This window comes from Ursus arctos, unplaced genomic scaffold, assembly GCF_023065955.2.
Source record: "Ursus arctos isolate Adak ecotype North America unplaced genomic scaffold, UrsArc2.0 scaffold_4, whole genome shotgun sequence".
Lineage (NCBI taxonomy): Eukaryota > Metazoa > Chordata > Mammalia > Carnivora > Ursidae > Ursus > Ursus arctos.
This window is the reverse complement of record NW_026623056.1, coordinates 66868787-66889440: the sequence shown is the minus strand read 5'-3', so window position 1 is coordinate 66889440 and position 20654 is coordinate 66868787.

The window sequence follows — 20654 nt, the reverse complement described above, 5'->3', positions numbered from 1 at the left end:
TTTCATGTTTTCAACCCACGGAATTGCCTGGAATGTGGATAGGATAATTGAGCTGAACTACTTGGCTTGGACCCTAAGGCAGAAACAGCATATGAGGATGGCAGGGGAGTGAAATAAACGAAGCCCAGTTCCCTGCAAGTTGTGGAGCTCTGTTACCAGCCTTGGACTCTCCAGACTCGGAGATGAAAGAAACACAAACTTATATTTCACTTGAGTCATGTTCCTTTGGGATTCTTGTTTAAGCAGCCTAACTTATAGAGTATCCATTAATTCAGAGAAGCCCCGTAATATATTGGAAGAAGCATTGGACAGGGCATCAGGAGACCAGAAAGCTGGAACATTATACTGAGGCAAGAATTATGATTGTAGACAGATTATGGAATTATGGGTAAAATGAGTGAGTTAGAATACATCTAACATAAGAGCCCTTCTCATTGCAAAATGCTGTAAAAACAATTTAAAGAGATTAATAAAAACACACAATATCACCTAATCAGTTTGGGAGACGTTAATGAATTACTTGACTTTTATATCTAGATAAGTATGAGATTCATATCTTTAAAAAATTGCTTAAACAAAATTGATTCTGTTTCTACAAATTTGATTTATGAGTAGTTTCACATTTCTCTGCATAACCACCAATGAATTAAACATACTATATAAATATTACCACTCACATGATAAAACATCTTCTTGAAAAGCTCTTAATTTTAAATTTGCCTTTGTAAAAATGGAAAAACAATGTGTTACTGGAATATTTTTAATATGTATCTGTCACATCTATTGCTTATATTCTAAGCATTACATAATATTTTTTATATTGAAAAATATCAACATCGACGTAAGTATTTTTAAGGTTTCAAATATGTTGATTGAGTGTGAAAGCCCACCAGAGGGTAAACCCCAGAAGGGCAGGGCCCAGCACTGTAATAGGTGATTAACATCAACTGTGGGTGAAATCTGCCCACAGTGAAAGCTTTTGGGAAGATGATCTTAAACTATAATACAGCAGTCCCCGACTTGCGATGGTTCGGTTTATGATTTTTTGACTTTACAATGGTTGGAAAGAGATGCCCATTCAGTAGACACTGTGCTTGGAAGTTGGATTTAGCTCTTTTCCCAGGCTAGTAACATGTGGTAAGATCATCTCTTGTGATGCTGGGCGGTGACGGTGAACCCCAGCTCCCAGGCAGCCATGTGAGCACGAGCATAAACAACCAAAACACTTACACCTATTCTGGTTTTCACTTTTGGTACACTATTCAATAAATTACATGAGATATTCAATAATTTTATAATTCAATAATTATAAAATGGGCTTCGTGTTAGATTATTTTGCTCAACTATGGGCTGCTGTAGGTGTTCTGAGCACGTTTTCAGGTAGGCTAGGATAAACTATGATGAATAGTAGCTTAGGTGAGTTAGATGCATTTCGACTTAAAATATTTCCAACTTACAGTGGGTTTGTTTTGACATAACCCTATCACAAATCAAGGCTGATCTTACTCATCTCTAAAAAAGAGTTTCCATTTAGTCATACAAAACTTAATTCATTAAAAATATTTTATCCTGGCCTTTTTTTTTTTTTTGGTTTAATAACTGTTAATCTTAGTACTGAATTCTCATCTTCTTACATCATTTTGGATTTAAAATGTTTCTCTATTCTCAAAGAGTTCAGGAATTCATGCTAAGTTCCACATCTACTGTCCAATTTATCAAATTTTTTAAATTACTTTCTTCAGGGGTGCCTGGGTGGCTCAGTCAGTTAAGCGTCTGCCTTCGGCTATGGTCATGATCCTGGGATCGAGCCCCTATCCGGCTCCCTGCTCAGTGGGGATCCTGCTTCTCCCTCTCCTCACACCCTGCTGGTGCTCTCTCTCGTGTTCTCTCTCTCTCTCTCTCTCTCTCTCTCAAATAAATAAATAAATAAATAACTCTCTTCAGTCATCTGTCAGAGTAAGAAGTTCAAGTGTTTTTTCTTTTTTTGCTTTTCTGACAAATGCTTGCTCCTTAGGGCGCATAGTTCAGGTATGCTTCAAAAGTCTGCTACTACTGTTGGCCCATTTCCATCTGATCAGCCATGCTAACTTGTTAAATTCTGAAGAGTTTTTAATACCCATATTAAGTAAAGGGAGGGACTTAATTGTATGAAAGATACATGTAAATTTTTTAATTTCCCATGTGTGTTGTGTATTACATAATTACATATCAGCAACATGACAGACTGAAAAAACAAAAGCAAAAAACAAATTCTAATACATGTATGTGTATTTCATTAGTGGAGAAGTTTTTTTCCAAACCAGAAAAAAAAATGTTTTTAAATGTTCAGGGAATGATCAGGTTGACCCCTATTTCCTGCATATCAGCTCACAAGAGTAACTCTTTCAACAGCTGTGAAGTAGTAAATGAAATATTGACTAAGTTACTTATCATTTAATTTGCAGTGATTTCAGTGCTTTTTAAGTACTAGGCAAGGCACAAGGTATAATTCAATTGTATCCTTTCTTGTAATTTGAAGACGCAACACAACAAGTCACAAGTTAACTGGACCACAGGAAGGTTAATGCAGGTTATGAAAACTAATTAGTAAATAAATATCATGGCATGGCTGATTAGTTATTCAGCATTTTCCTGCTTACCTTTTTCCCCCTACATTTTACTTAAAATTCAGTAGCGTGGACGGGACTGGAGGAGTTATGCTAAGTGAAATAAGTCAAGGAGAGAAAGACAATTATCATATGGTTTCACTCATTTATGGAACATAAGAAATAAGATTGGTAGGAGAAGGAAGGGAAGAATGAAGGGGGGTTAAACAGAAGGGGGAATGAACCATGAGAGACTGTGGACTCTGGGAAACAAACTGAGGGCTTCAGAGGGGAGGAGGGTGGGGGATTGGGATAGGCCGGTGATGGGTAGTAAGAAGGGCACATACTGCATGGTGCACTGGGTGTTATACGCAAATAATGAATCATGGAACATTGCATCAAAAACTGGGGATGTACTGTATGGTGACTAATATAAGAAAATAAAAATTATTAAAAAAATGCAGTAGTAAATGTTTCACAAGTTTTCATTCCATTTTGGTGTATAGTTCTTGCATGGACACTTTGTCATTACTGAATTTGTGCACTTTACCACCAAATAGTTATGTCTAAAGAGTGATCTATTTTAGAATTATTCCCTGGAAGCTTTGACAAATTCCAGTTTTATTCTCTGCTGTGCATATTATTTTCCCACCCAATTAAGAAAGGTTCATTTTGAGAAAAAAATTTGGGAATGCTAAACTCTAGACTAAAGCATCCATTTCTTTAATCAGTCTTAATTAACTGCTACGTAAAAGTTTTAATGGCCCCTATATTAACTTTATTTCTTTTTACAAAGCCAAACTATATAACTTTATTAGAGTTGAACTGACTTCTCAGCCAAATCCTTATTTTCATTTTATTTCAATTTGAACTTTTTGAATTAGGAAGACAGGATGAGAATAGCGGCCCTGGAAATTCTTACTATTCCATTTTAGATATAAATCACCAGGCCTGGAACATGACTTTGATGCTCAAGGGTTGACTAGAGAATAGGTGAAAGGAAATGATTTTATATCATCAGAGAGAGATGATCAGATACACCAAATTCCAGTTTCTGATGGGCTATCATATCATATATATATATATATATATATATATATATATATATATATATATATATAATATTTCTATATATTTCTGTGTATCCATCCTCTCAGTTACTCAAAACAACCAAGAATCATTCTTCCTCTTCTTTCTTCTGAATGTACATGTCCCCTCTATTGCCACATCGTATTGTTTTTAACAATAAAATCTATTGGGAGTGAGTGCTTCCATTTTACTCTGTCTTCATCACCATTGCTGTAATCAAAGCCACCATGTTATCTTCCAGAACAATTCCCGTAGCCTCTTAATTGATCTCCCCACATACCTTCTTCATTTTCTAAAATTCATTCTCCACCCAGTAACTAGACTTTGCTTTTGAAAACGTAAATCAGATCATACTAACCTGTTAAATATCAACAAAGTTTTACCATTATTTATGGAATAGAATCCAAATTTCTTACCATTCCAATCTGTCTCCCACAACTGTGCAACTGTCCTATCTATATTCTATGCCTAGATGTACCTTGGCTTTCTTTTGTTTCCTTAAACATAGTAGAGGGTTTTTTTCTGTTGTTGTTGTTTGATTTTAAATCTCAGAACCTCTACTCATGCTACTTCATTTACTGTAATGCTCTTTCCTCTAGCCTTGATAGGACTGACTCTTAACTATTCTTCAAATCTTATCTTAAATTTTATTTCCTTAGAGAATTCTTCCCAGACTCCCACAATCTAACATGATCTTCCAATCATTATTTTTCCTGTTTTTTTTCCTTGATTGGTTGATACATTTGTGTCATCAGGGGTCTATTTATTTCCCTTCAGAAAACTTATCTTTCAACCAACCTCTTAGATCCATTGAAGGCATGGACCACGTGTATGTAGTTCACCCAGGGACAAGCACATATCTGTTCAATTTTCTAAATGTCAATTTTGAAAATGATGGATTTTCTAAACCATAAATATATATTTTTTGAAGCAAAAATAATTTGAAGTGGGTGTCAATACCAGAAATTCTTTGAAATAATAGGTGATTTACATGTGCTCCTCTTTGATCATCTTCCTTATTTTGGAAGTAATTAATAATTATGCTTAAGTTCTGTTGAAGTTTGCAAAATATTACCAGACTCTGTTTAATAAAACAAAGCTAAATATTTTAGAACTTATGAAAGTTACAAAGAGTACCATCGTGATTGAGCAGTGCCTTTAGAGGCAGGAAGCCAAATTGCTATTTACACAGTTTGGGTGTCTGGATTTAGTGGTTTAAGGTGAATTTTTCAAGGCAGGCAACTAATTGGGAATAGAAAGTTTATGATAGAATAGTGTAGTATTGGTGGGCAAAGAAAACATTTTAAAGAGAGAATTTTAAGAGCTAAATTGTTTGTGATAACGGAACTGTTTACCCAGGTGAGCAAAATGCTATCTTTGATAAATCTGCAGGAATTGCCTAAAGCAAAGAATAAAGTTATTTTACAATCTTACCTTGCACAGGCAAAACTTTCCTGTTGCAAGTAACGAAGTCATGTTGACACAGGTGGTTGCAATTACTAGTGTTATTAGCTAGGTCATGTTTGATGAAGGTGGTCACAGTTCTTCTGCAGAACAATGCTACACACTACAGAAAATTATTTTACTCTATCTTCTGTAAGAGAGACAAAAAAGAAACAACAGTCCCAGAATGTATTTAACTAACAGAAAAGTAGAATGAGAGAGAGAGGGTAGTTGATAAAATTGGCTCTCCAATCTAGACCACTGTTCTCAAAGGATGGTTTAAAGAATATTGGTTTTAAAGGAAGCCTCTAGATATTATGAAAGTCTGTGCTCAAATACATTGGAAGACAATGAGTTAATAGATGGGTACTGCCCTCCCAATCAAGGCATTTCAGAGCCCTTAATAGGTCAAGGTCATTGTAAGTTTCTAACAGTCGGAGGAAATAAAGAACATTTGCCATATTTATTTTACCAAGATATTAGTATATTATGGAGGGTCTCTTGGGACCATTGAATAATGGAACTCACTTTAGGAAATGCTGTTATAAGTTAATAGAAGTCTATAGCATTAAGAAATTATGTAATTACACTTGTTTTTCCCTTCAAAAACATGTATGGATAAAAATCTATAACCAGGAACATTTGAAATTGCATATCAGGACATAAATAATATTTTATAAAGATTACTTGACGATCTTTTTGGGGACAAATAGAATACCTCATTTTGAATGGTTTTCCCATTTTGTACCTTTATTGTATTCTGAAATAAGATTTGTGTAAACTTGATTCTTTTTCATTATAGAATGAAAATCATATGATATGAATGAAATTTTCAAATACATCATATTTTCAGGGACATTTCAGTGCATAAGGAGTTAATAAGTATTTTTGCACATAAAAGCAGTTGAGTTTACATTTCATCATGACATTAACCATAGAACCAGTCTGACATATTCTGACTGCCTTTTCTAAGGAGTCTGGCCTTGGGCAAGTTAACATATGGATACTTCAGATTCCTTGTGGGCAAAATGAATGATGTAGGGATGCTCTGAGAATAAAATGAGGTAACAAATTTGGTAGAGTGCTTGAAACAATGCTTTGTAAGTTGCCAGTGCAAAACAAATGCTAACTGGTATTATTAAAAACATAGATAAGTTTTAAAAGTTTACTTTTTAATGTCTTCCCATTTTCTCCAATGAATTTTGATATTCATTATTTAAAAATATTCCATAAGTCAAAGTCTATAATATTTCAAAATGTCATATTGTATGTTATTTTGAAATTTTGACTCTAGGGGTAGAAAGGAGACAAACTTTTATTCTTATAATGCAACTAGATTATCAGAGCTATGTAAGTCTGAGAAACATTAAAGGTAGTGAGGATGCTTCTGCTTCTATTCAACTGCAGCTTTAGCCTTCAGAACATATTCTTCTCTGACTGATTGTCGCTGAGCACAATGTGATGACTGAAGAACAGAGTTCATACCAGTGGCACCCATACTACCTCCACCGCCTTTTGATTAAGTTGCTGAGGTCTAAACACCATCTATAATTGTATTCTTGTAATTGAAGATAGATGACCAAATTTGTCGTCAGGGTGAAAGAGTTATTAACTGGTATTGTGCTCATAATTTCCACTATGTCACTAAAAAAGAAAATCTACCTCCAGATAGTTGAGGGATGGTATGAAGGAGACATGAAATGGAAGAGGCAGGTGCCAAGCCAAGCGAGAGACGAGGTGGTTTCCTCTGCCAGTGAACAGCTATAGACCTAGGCAAGAAGGGGGGAAAATAACAACATTTATGCCCTGGATGAAATTAATATAAATCTACAGTTATCCCCAGATGGTGTGATTTCACAACTTTCATTTTATAACACTTGGTTTGGTGGTAAAATGGTCAATTTCTGTACCAGATCATACTTGTAAATTCTCTAGCAAAGTGTCATATTTTTCATGTAAATACTTCCAAAGCAAAACTTATTTATAGCATCAACTATAGGAAAGAAGTCATGAGCATCCTCTTTTGGAGTTGCTTATGTAACTGTTTTCTGTAAGAACTGCAAAAGAAAAAGAAATGAAAAGAAACAGTCAAAGATATGGATAAGGAACATTCACTTAAAATGATTGAATTAGTTTGAAGCTAGAATAAATTTTCAAAGGATGCTTTAAAAATTTGACTTGAGTTTAAATCGTGATGCCTTAAAGGTGTTGCTAGTTGCAATTCCTTCATTCATCGAAAGCAAATGTTTACTGGGTATCATCTATATGGCAGAAACCATTATAGACCCTAGTAAAATGGCAATGAACATGATGCCAATTATGTTTTATGTGGAAGACAGACAGAAAAGTAACAAAACAGTGCTATGGTATTGCTAATGAGAAGCTGATTATGGACACTGAGAGAGCCAGAGGACTGGTGCTTGCAGTGCTTTTATGTAAGGTAGTGGAATGTCACCTATCAGGTGACATTTGAGCAGGCTTGAAGCAAGTAAATAAGTAAGTTGTAAGATATTGGTTGTATTTTAATGTGGAACCGAATCATTAAAACATAGACATGTTAAAGTGAGCTAACTCATCCCATCATCATTCATATAGTGAATATAGTGATTATGAATGGTGATTATTGGTTTGGACTAATCTAAGCCTAACTGTGGAACCAAAGATAGGTTCATCTCCAACTGATAAACCAAACTATTGGATGCTACTTGATGAAGGATGATGGATCAAGGGAGACAATCATCACTGTCCATTAAAACTATTAGGGTGGTTTTGATAGACTGTGAATATGATTATTTCATTAACCAGTACAATTTGTATCATTAATCAGTGTGATTTATATTAGTCAGGGTTCTCTAGAGAAACAAAAACCAATAAGAAATTATCAATATATCTGTATCTTTCTATCCATCCATAGAGTGAGAGAAGAGCTTTACTGTAAGGAATTGGTTCATGGGATTTTGGGGGCTGGCAAGTCTAAAATATTTAGGGTAGACCTAAAGGCTGGAAACTCAAGGAAGAATTGATGTTGTATTCTTGAGGTAGAATTCCTTCTTTTGTAGGAAATCTGGTTTTGTTCTTACGGCATCAATTGATTGAATGAGACTCACCTACGCTATCAAGGGTAATCTGCTTTACTTAAAGTCAACTGATTACAAATATTGACTACATCTACAAAATACCTCCACAGGAACCCTTAAATCAGTATTTAAGGCCTTGAGTCCTATAGCCAAGCCAAGTTGATATGTAGGACTAATCACCACAATATTTTAAGAGATCAGACTCTTTGCCAGACACAGATGCTTTAATTAGAAATTTGTAAAAATTTTTGAAGGCAGGTATGTTCCTGTATGTAATGTGGCTGAATATAATGTAATGAATAATGTCCACAATAAAAGCTAGTTGCTATTCTTTATAACCACTAAGAGTCCTACTAGAATGTGAGAGGAGAAGAAAAAGATTCTGACAAGTTTTTGTTGCCCCTGTATAGAACTAGGTAAGTACTAGCACATGTGAGTATCAGTATTATATAATATCTGTTTTAATTTACATATAGAAAAAGTGGGAAGGCTCATCCATTGCAATAATTTAGTAATGTCTCTCAGTGTGAAATGATGCAAAATTCTCTTTGGGTAGGAAGTAGTTGGATAAATTTCTAGCAAGTTACAGTCTTAACTCTCAGGAGAACACTTATCTTGAGAGAAGAAAAATGGAAACAAGTCAACAAATTTCTAGAAACCATAAGACAAATTATTTATAGCAAAGCTGCATACTCTCAAAAGTAATATGATATGTTATGGTAGTCAATATATAAATCATTAATAGCAGTTCATAGCTGTCTGTAAAATAAATTGATAATTTTAATAGTAGTTTCAAGAAATTCATCTTTAGTACCAGTAATTTGACTTTTGGAAATCTGTCTCTTGGCTTTTTTTCTTAGTTGCTATGCTGTGACTAGAGTGATATGAATCTGTAAAAGCAAGAGCTTATAGGCCATTTGGAATAATATTTCTAAATATAAAAACAAAGTTGGCATATGGTTCCTATCAATTTCTTATAAAATTTTGCAGTTGAGTGACTATGGGGGCCACCAAATCCATAGATAAGACTCTAGATTGTTGCTGAATAATGTATTAAAAGGACAGGCAGCAAAAACTATTTGATTTCTTCTTTCTAGGACTAACAAGCTATAGCAGTAACTTTTGGTTCAAATTTTATATTTTAGTAATGTGCAGAATTTCCGGTGTGTAAATTAGGAATAAGTCAGAGATTTAGGGAATTGGCTTCCTTGGCACTTGCCTAGAGCAGTGACATAATCAGATTTGCATTTTATAAATGCAATGTAAAAGATATATTGAAGGAACTGGAACTCTAGAGTCAGACATGCCTGCAAGGTGAGTGGTTGGAAAAGAAAGTAGTAGAAGAGAAATCAAAAACTTAAAAAAGTAGGAAAAAACTTCGCAGGATCATTGTGATGATATAACTATTCCATATTTTTACTGTGGTAGTAGATACATGAACCAATGTGATAAAATTGTATAGACCTAAGTATACACACACACACACACACACACACACACACACACAGAGGAACAACAACAACAACAACAACAACAACAAAACCCTGAAAAAGCATGAATAAGATCTGTGAATTTTGTCAATGAAAATCCGTATCCTGGTTGTGATATTATACTTTATTTTTGCAAATTGTTATGATTGGGAGTAACTGAGTAAAGTGTACACAGATCTCCCCATATTATTTCTTATAACTGCATGTGAATCTGCAATGATCTCAATGAAGATATCAATTAATAGAATAGGCAGGACTTGGTAATTGGTGAGATATTGGAGCAGCAGAGATTGAAAGTTTCAGGTTGACACTTTGGACAAATGGTAATGATGTCATTCACTAGGAAAAAAAGACAAGGAGAAGAATAATTTGAGGAAAGTTTTTGGTGACTGTGGGAAGTATCCGTTATGTACTTACATGAATAAACTGGCTTAGAGCTAGAAGGAGAATCTTTACCTGGCGATATAGTTTAGAGTCATCAGAAAAAGTTAGTAGCATTTGCAGATGTGAGAATGCATAAGATTACCTGCTACTATTTATGTTGAATCTTTTAGGGTTCCAGCCCTATCTGGAAAAGAATGAAAGTATAGTGCATGAAAATTCACAAAGGTCTGAAAATGGCATAAAAATTTTCTTTAATATTCCCATTGGATCACACATTAGTCCATAGTGAGATTACCCATGATGGATGATATTTATTCTCCTGTTCTTTACCAAGACCCTCTTGGGACAAGTTCCTCCCATAAAACTTAATTTTCAGGGACTAGGCTCCCAAACTGAGAAGAGCTGCAAAATCTAAGTTCTAATGATTGATTCTGAATTTAAAACATTTCTCCATAGCCAATATTTTCTGATATCAAAAAACAATTTGAATTCCTAAAGGCCAAAGTAGATGTTGGCTTGAAAATATAATAATGAGAAAAGGTTTATAGATTTAAATTTAAATGTTCAAGTAAAAATCACAGAGATTACTATTTAACTCTTTTTTTCTGATTAATAAGTTATTTAGTGTTGTATAGTAAATCCACATGCAATTAAAAGCAACTTCCTGGAATAACAGAGTTAATAATTTTTCCGCATTATTGACGTTTAGGTTCAGATCAATAGCAATGAAATGAGGCAATAGAAGATCTTATAAAATAAAGGATTCTGAGATGTGGGAGAAACAAAAAACTGTTTAAAAGAACTCTTGTAAATTTATGCCTGCATCATTGGAAAACAAACTAAAATATCTTCTCAAATCTCAACTCTTGGTTAATTCTGTTAACCCTGGTAAGATTTTTCTGGAAAGGCACGTTTTCTATATTTTTCTCATCATCTCTTGACCTATTGGACTAGAGAGACCATATTTGGACCGTTTTGTTTGTTTTTATCTTAACATACAACTTTAATAAAAAGTAGTTCTTATTCTTTTTTCTTAAGCTTCTTACCCAAATGAAACACCTAACTTCTTTTTTCTTCTATGTGGGAGTTCCTATGATCTATAGTATCTTTGTAGTATGTTAGCACGGTTTTGATTTGGATCAATTTTAATATTCTTTAAGCTGTGTATTTGATATTTTATGTTAACATTAATATTTATTTTAGGTTCTTTATTTTTTATTATCACTAATCCTCAAAAAGCAATAGGTTTTTATTCAACTTCATATTAAAAGGCAACTGTTTTAAGGGTTTCGATTTTAAAAAGCAAAGCAATGTATTCTTAAAATTTTTTAAAATCAATTTCAATGTAAAATTTACTCTAAGAACCACAAATAATTTAGCTTCTCAACTAACATGTTATACAAGTTTCCTTAAATAAAAAAAGTTTCATTAAAAACTACAAATGTGAGATATAGTGATCTGTGGTTATTAAAGAGATAGAGTGATCTGTGCTATTTGTATATATGCTATTTCTTTCATGGTTCTGTTGTTATCATATTGATTTTCTTCTGCTCGTTGACCATTGCTTCATCTCCTTTTTTTAAAAAAAATTTCCAATATTTTCCCAAAGAGTGTAGCTTACTTTAGCTTTCTTGTTTGTTGTCTTCCTCACCACAGATTTTTCCACATATGAATGAATACATCTAAAAAAAAAAATCATTTTTCTAAGCATTTCTACTTAATCTGAATGACCTACTTTGATTTCTTTCTTCCTTATAGTTTTCTACTAATAAATCCCTGACTTTAATTGAACGTAAAGTATGTAGGCTTGGAATTTCAAATGATGTAGGCTTAGAATTTCAAATGATGACTAAGGCTATTTATTTATTTATTTATTTATTTATTTATTTATTTATTTTTATTTTGGAAGGGAGAATTATCACTTTATCAACTTCTTTCCTAATGATCATCATCCAATTAAGGGGCCTAGGGCATCATTTCTGGCACATTTACGCATCTTTTGACTAAGATTGAAGACTGTTTTTGGAAAGTTAAATAGTTATTATTGTATTTGCAGGCAGGGTACACTAATCTCATTGTCTTTTGTTTTCTAGTGATGTTAGTTTCTTTTTTGAAATATTTCCTCCTTTCAGGAAAAAAATAGCAGGGAACATGTGCCATAAAATCTAACTTAAAGAACATGAATCAGAAACTATAATGAATTAATTCTAATCTCTACCTCTTCGCCAATGTGATAGTCATTAATCAGTTATTTAATTCTCTACGCTTAGTCTCTTATGTATGATGTGTGAAGTTTTGAGGCAGACACAGTGCTAAAGAAATAAGGTGAGGACCAGTTTCTGAGAGCTCACAATTGCTTAATCAAGGATTTTGCCTTCATGTATTTGAGAGTCAATTAGGCATAGGTTTCTCATGTTTCTGTACATCTTGCAAGCAGAGGTATTGATTGTTTTCGTTCTGGACTATTTTTAAGATAGTGAACAGCCTTGGAAGTTAACAGTAGTGTTTCTCTGCTGAACAGAGGGCAAATTTGTTTATTGTTCAATGAATAAAGATAATACCTCTTTTTGAGACATATGTTTGGCTTTCAGCATTAATGATCGGGATTTCTTAAGCTTGAAGTTCTATAGCAGTGATGCACTGTATGCATAACTTGGATTGTTTCTTCCCATGGAATTTGGAGAACAAGGAGAATCCATATGAATAGGAAGCTCATGTTGCCTGCTAAGCAATGAGTAATAAAATCCTTTGTTTCTGACCAAGGAGTCTTGTTTCTTCTGCCAGCATCCATGAATCTGTGTCTTCCTAACTTAGCTTGCAAGCAGAGTAAAATCTAGATATTTCATAGTTCTTGAAAACTTGTAGGAAATGGTGGGCAACAGGGATCTTTACTGATAGAAAGAAATGATCAAATTATTTTGGAATCCTGGAAAAGTTCAGAGTTAGAAAACTTATTTGTCAGTTTTCTGTATGTTGTTTAAACCATAAAGAATTACTATGCAGAAAAGTGTGGTGATGGTTTAGGTGAGGGCCAAGGATAGGTACATGTGGAACACCAGTGCCGATGAGTGAAATACACATTACCTGGAAAAGGGGAAAATATATGCAGGTAATTTAATAAATCCAAAAAGTGAACCTAAACTCCAATTCCTACAAATCATAGCGAGATGATGCTATTTGAGAGAAGAGGTAGTGACCATGGAAGTAGAAAAGAAAAGGGTAAAGAATGATATTCCAGAGGTCAAAGGGAGAATGATTGGTCAGAGTATCAGAATCTCCAGGGGTCAAATTGGAGAATTGGAAACGGAGCTTTGCTTTGATTAATAGAAGAAAATTAGAACTATTTCAAGAACAATTCCAGTTGGGAAAGGGGGGGTAGGCTGAATGAACTGTATCAAAGAAGAAATGCTGCCAAATCATATTTATTTTAAGGGGCGCCTGGGTGGCTCAGTCAGGTAAATGTCCAACCCTTGGTTTTGGCTTAGATCATGATTTCAGAGTCACAAGATCGAGCCCTGGGTTGGGCTCAATGATCAGTGGGGAATCTGCTTGAAGAGTCTTTCCTTCTGTCCCTCCCCCCACTTCTCTTTTTCTTGCTCTCTAAAATTAAAAAAAAAAAAATCTTTTAAAGAATATTTATTTGAGGGGCGCCTGGGTGGCTCAGTCGTTAAGTGTCTGCCTTTGGCTCAGGACATGATCCTGGCATTATGGGATCGAGCCCCACATCAGGCTCCTCTGCTGGGAGCCTGCTTCTTCCTTTCCCACTCCCCCTGCTTGTGTTCCCTCTCTCTCTGTCTGTCTGTCTCTCTCTGTCAAATGAATAAATAAAATCTTTAAAAAATATATTTATTTGAAAAGATAGATTCATGATTCATGCAAGTATGAAAGGCACATATCACAATTTTTATTTAATTCGTTAATTGATGAAGGAGCCAGTAAGAAGGCACAATTAGTTCAAAGGAAGTTTCAAAGGACCACACAGGAGTGCTGAAATGAATTTACAGACAGATGAAAAACTGGTCAGTATCCACAGTACAACAGTCAAGTGCATATCCTCCAGATATAATATGCATTTCTATTAGTATCATATAACTTAAAGAGTTACAAAATAGCTCAAAAGCAGTGCATGATAGCGATAAACCCAGAGGGATACCTTAGGAAGGACTCCTCGTAATTTTTTTCTATTTCATGTTTTTTGTCACAGTTTTTCTTATGATAGGATATAAGGAAACAGTGAGAGTGAATATGTATGTAGGACATTGAGACTAATTTTGCCATGTATTATACTAGGAAAGTTACTGAAATAGGAGTCCAGAAAAGAACAGCTAAATAATTGTCTGATCTTGAGATTTAATTCTTTCAGTATGATTTCTTGTCAAAAATAAGGGGAAAACCCATGACTCTATGCTCAATTAATCTTTGACAAATCAGAAAAGAGTATCTAATAGGAAAAAGACAATCTCTTCCACAAATGGTGTTGGGAAAACAGGACAGCAACATGCAATAGAATGACACTGGACCATATTCTTCAACCAAACACAAAAATAAATTCAAAGTGGATTAAAGACCTAAATGTGAGAGATGAAGTCATTGAAATCCTAGAGGAGAACACAGGCAGTAACTCCCTTGACATTGGCTATAGCAACTTCTTACTAGATACGTCTCCTGAGGCAAGGGAAACAAAAGCAAAAATAAGCTATTGGGACTTCATCAGAAGAAAAGTGTTTGGCACAGTGAAGGAAGCAATCAACAAAACTAAAAGACAACCTACAGAAGGGGAGAAGATATCTGCAAATGACACATGGGATAAAGGGTCAGTAGCCACAATCTATAAAGAACTTAAAAAACTGAACACCCAAAAAAAGAATAATCCAATTAAAAAAAAAAAAAAACAGGCCAAAGACATGAAGAGACATTTTTCCCAAAGAAGGCATACAGACGGCCAACAGACATATGAAAAGGTGCTCAACATTACTCATCATCAGGGAATGCAAATCAAAACCACAGTGAGCTATCACCTCATACCTGTCAGAGTGGCTAAAATCAACATCAGAGAAACAACAGGTGTTGGTGAGGATGTGAGGAACAAAGAACCCTCCAGCACTGTTGGTGGGAATGCAAATTGGTGGAGCCACTCTGGGAAACAGCATGGAGATTCCTCAAAAAGTTAAAAATAGAACTACCCTACCATCCAGCAATTAAACTACCAGGTATTTACCCAAGGAATACAGAAATACTAATTCAAAGGGATACACACACCCCAATGTTTTTAGCAGTTTTATCTGCAATAGCCAGAACTATGGAAACAGCCCAAGTGTCCATTGCCTGATGAATGGGTAAAGAAGAGGTGACATAGATAGATAGATGCTAGATAGATGCTAGATAGATAGACAGATAGATAGATACAGTGGAAAATAGGTACAATGGAACATTTACTCAGCCATTAAAAAAAAATGAAATCTTGTCACTTGCAGTAACTTTGATGGAGTTAGTATTATGGTAAGCCAAATAAGTCAGTCAGAGAAAGACAAATACCATATGATTTCACTCATTTGTGGAATTTAAGAGACAAAACAAATGAGCGAAGGTAAAAAAATAAGAGAGAGGGAGGCAAATCACGAAACAGACTGCTAACTATAGAGAACAAACTGGTGGTTACCAAAGGGGAAGTGGGCAGGGGAATGACTATTAAGGAAGGCACTTGTTGTGACGAGCATTAGATGTTACACAGAAACATTGAATCACTAAATTATACACCTGAAACTAATGTTACACTGATGTTCACTAACTGGAATTTAAATAAAAACTTAAAAATAATAAAAGGAGTTTGGGTTCAAGTTTACTTGTGCTCAAACTTTTCTTTTAACCCCAATAATTTCTTTGAATTTTGCAAATTAATCTTTCCTGTGAATTTTAAAATACAGAGAACTATTCTCTTTGAATTAATAGCAGCTATTCTGTTTAACATGAGGATGCCCCTCTGTGACCTCTTTCCCTGCAGAGCCTTGAGGCATTTTTCAGAATTTTTTTTTCAGAATTTCTTATGTAACTTTATGGTAGGTCTAAATTCCTATTTTCATCAGATCATAACATACACATTTCTTCCTGAACTATACTTGCTCATAGAAACTGAAGATATGTTCAGAATTTGGATTTATTATATTGTTATTTCATTCTGTAACCCAACCCATGATCACTTGTATCAAGTTAACTTTAATATATAAAGGGTTGAATATAAATTAAAATGTAATTAATCATGCCTTATTAAAATTAAAATAGCAAAAATATTTTCACATGAACAAACATAAAATAAGACTAAAGTATTTTGATTGTTCTGTTTGGCATTATGTTAAATAAGTTCTTACCTCATAGAAAAAGTATTATTATTTTTTTTTGGTTGGTTTTATGTATTAGAATACATTTTTCATGTATGGTTAAATTGATATATTCTAGGGGCGCCTGGGTGGCTCGGTCGATTAAGTGTCTGCCTTCGGCTCAGGTCATGATCCCGGAGTCCTGGGATCGAGCCCCACATGGGGCTCCCTGCTCAGCGGGGAGCCTGCTTCTCCCTCTCCTCCCCACTCGTGCTCTCTCTCACTATCTCTGTCACTGTCTCTGTCTCTCTCGCAAATAAATAAATAAAATATTTTTAAAAAAGATATATTCTATTTAAAAATGTGATTGCTGGTATACTGTGTAATTTATATTTTATAAATGTAGCAGGTAGTGTTTGAGAAAGACCATTGTAGAATTGGTAAGGAAAGCAAATATAAAAATATTTTAGAGATCACTGTATTATACACCTGAAGCTAATATAACACTTTACATTAATTATCCTGGAATTAAAAATTAATTTTAAAATAATAAAAATAATTTAAAAATATTTTATAGAAAAGGTGGTTTCCTTTTGGATCTACTTTACTGTTGTTGGAGGAAACATATAGTTATGGCCCTTTGAAATACAAAGATAATTTTAGACATTATTCAGGTGGCTTTATGCAGCACATGCCTATCATCACATTTGGGAGCCTGTCACATGCAAGGGGAATCTTCATCTCGTTCTAATCATCAGAGCTGTGGCAAAGGAGATGGCTTTGCATTTACTAGCCCTAGATGCATTTTATTGTGTTTTATACTATAGTCAACTGGACTACTCTCTTTAAAAGTTGAGGTGAAATATTTAATGAGATAAAAATATTTAATGCATTTTATATGTTGTAATTTAGTCTATATGAAAGAATATGAACATCTGATGACTTGAATAAAATTTACCTCACTTTTTTCCCCTTCAACTTACTGAATAAATGATTTATTCTGAGGTAATGCTAAAAGGTTGATATCATATACAATTTTTTGAATGTTAGTGAACTTACTACTTTTTCAAAGGACATAGAATGGAAAAGTTGTTTTTACTGACTTTGACATAGTTGACTCTCCGGCTTTGGTAGAGAACACTGGTTTTGATTTTAGTGATTGCCCTTTTTCTCTATTTGTAACCTTTCTCCCTCTGTTTATTAACTTGGGGTTGCCTCTAATGCCGGATGTTAGCTTTTCTAATCTTCCCCCACGTGTAATATTTTAGAAAACTCATGGCAGACAGAGAGTAAAAAGTATACTCATGGTTTTCAAAATCTCAGGCTCTAAACCAGTCTTGCAAGCCCAGAAATCCCCAGGGGTCAGAAAGGTAAGAGAGATGTATGAAGAAAGTCAAGGTTAAGAAACAGTGGGTACGACTGACATACAAAAAGCTGTACGTTTTTAATGTTTACAACTTGACGAGTCTGGAAATAAGTCTACATCTGTGAGACTGTCACCATAATCTATGCTGTAAATATTATCCATCACCTCCAAACATTTTCTCTTATCATCTTTACTTTTTATTTTTAAAGAAGAACACAACATAAGTCGAAAAAATCTAAGAATATAAGACAGTATTATTAACTATAGGCTCGACAAGGTGGTGGTGTTTTATAGAAAAGAAACAACAGGGAGTATTCAGAACTTCGGACAAACTAGAGATCTGTTACACTCAGTAGAGTACAGCGACTGCCTACCTCCTGCAAATTGGTGCCAGATCTTCCGAAAATTTTAAAACTTGGAAATTCAAACTTCTATGTAAAATCTCTTGGTTGTTAAGTGTTGGCAACTAACTTAGAGTTAACATCAGTAGCAGCAGGGATCTATTTCACAAGCTAAATCTCTGCACTCTGAACTCAACACCCCTAGGTCCCAGGATAGGACCCCAGAAATTTCCCGAACCTTGCATTTGTCACCCTTGCAGCTCCACATTCCCAGCTCTTTTTAAACACTGATCTCTTGGTTACTACTAAGTACAACAACAAACTTACTTTTCTCCCCTTCATTCACCTTACTGCAAAAATTGTCAACAAATAGTGTTCAGTCATAGCATAGGATTTCTTAGCCTGCAGTGGTTCCTGATTACCTTTGAGGAGGGCTATCAGGTTGGAATCCCAAAGATCTAGCTTCCGTGAATTTGAACAAATAGTGAAAATTTTCACGTGATAAGTTTTGCTTTAGAGGCTTATTGTGAAGATGAAATGGGATAATACCTGGTAAAGTACCTTGTAGATTAGAAATAATTACATCCTATCTACAGTCCTATTCCAAAATAGTATTACAAAACAGTAGCTTTTAAATCAATGTATTATCTCTTCACTTGCTTTTTCCTGCTGGTTTTCTATCTGCCTATAATACAATATAAATTTTGCAGCTTTATCTGTGTACATCTCGCCATGATTCTAGTTCTGACTTCCTAGTATATTTCCTTGCCTACAGAATGTAGCATGACTCAGTTAAAATGCATGTCCCTTGATTTTTAAAAATAATACAAGAATTAAAATTATGATTTTTGAGGTCCCTTTCCTATGAAATGGGTACAGTTAGAGTCTTCGTTCCAAGCTCTCTTCTGCTTTGTTCACTTGCCATGAATAAATGAGGTAGTTGCAGATTCATAGCGGTAGAAATACTTATTTTCTTCGCTTTCAGAGGTGAAAACTAAAACCTGAAGATAATGTGTTACTAGCCTGAGGTAGTAGGGCAAGTTAGGATCAAAACTGGTATAGACTTGGATGCTTCTATGTCTTTCTAGTCCTCTTTCTAGTCTTCTCAGTGGCTCAAGAATCATTTCAGTGGCTCTTACTTTTCCTGAGAGCTCTGATCTCTAGACTTAAAAGCTAGAATTCTCACAACATTTGTTTTTACTTTACTTGCCCTACAAAATGTACTTTAATGTCTTGTCTATGTAATTTCCTCCCTATGCAAGTTCTTTTAATATATTTCCTTATTGTAGAGGAGTTAATACCACCTTGGGATGAAGTAGTAGGCAAGTATTCCAAATAAAAGAAAGTATTTTCAAAAATATTGTATTTTCCAGTGAGCAGATATGAACTTACATCTGAATTCTCCTGCTCCCCAGTGTCATGTCTCACCCAATGCGAGGCCTTGAGGCAAGCAGGTCCCTGGGCATTTTCTCTCCTTTGGGGCCTTTCCTTGAATGACACCCCTCCGTTGGTCCTTAACACCAGTATTCCACCGGTGAAAACTATGTCTTCCTTCAGGATCTTGTACAAAGCACATCATCTTCATTTAGATTTCCTCAGTCTTCCGTGATCGACCTACTTCATGTCCATTTAACCTTTAAATATCAACTTGTGACGAAATGCTTTTTCTGTTGCACTGTGGAATTTTTCATATTTTATATATTTATTTGTTCCTTTTCTTCAACTCTACTTAAGTTATTCAAAGGTCTGGGCTATTTGTTAACATTAATAAATATAATAACAACAACGGCTATTATTGATTATATATGCTCTCCATGTTTTTAGCACCTGCAAACTGTTATACGTCCGTTAGCTCACATAAGCTTGAAACAATCTTGTGAGGTTAATACTATCATGAGTCCCATTGTAAGAAAAGAAAATGAAGACATGAAGCCCCTAGTTACCTAACAAAGAAGGGCCAGAGCTAGATTTTGAACCAGGCCGTACCAAATGAAGTGCTGTCTGCATTAAACATAATAGTAATAATAGTAATAGTACTTTTTAATAGAATGAGTGGACTGTTTGCTGTTCAAATGCTTTAACCTGTGGAATTTTGTCTCATCACTTAGGAAGACAAACAGACTTATAAAAGGTATGTAAGTTCATGGAATGATCAAAAGTAAAGGTAGACATACTTTTCAATAGGAATCTCTAAGAGTACAGTTTGATTTTTTTTTTCAATAAGAAAACCAAATATAAAATGTGGGAAATTGATTGTTGTCAAAGTAAATTTTTAAGGTTTTTATTTTTAAGGGAAAATAGAGAAAGTAGAGAAAATACAAGCTAGAGAAAAAATCTTTTTTTTTAAATGGTTGTCAAATTATACCCCATTGACCGATTCATGTCCCCTGTCCATTTTTGTAAATAAGTGTTTTCTTGAAACACAGTCACACACAGTCACTGATGCGTTGTCTGTAACTGCTTTCACATTGCAATGATAAAGTTGAGACCTGTAAGGAGAAGTGTGCTGACCCTGTTCTAAATAAATGAGGTTTTATAACTTGCATGTCCTCTCTGTCTATACAG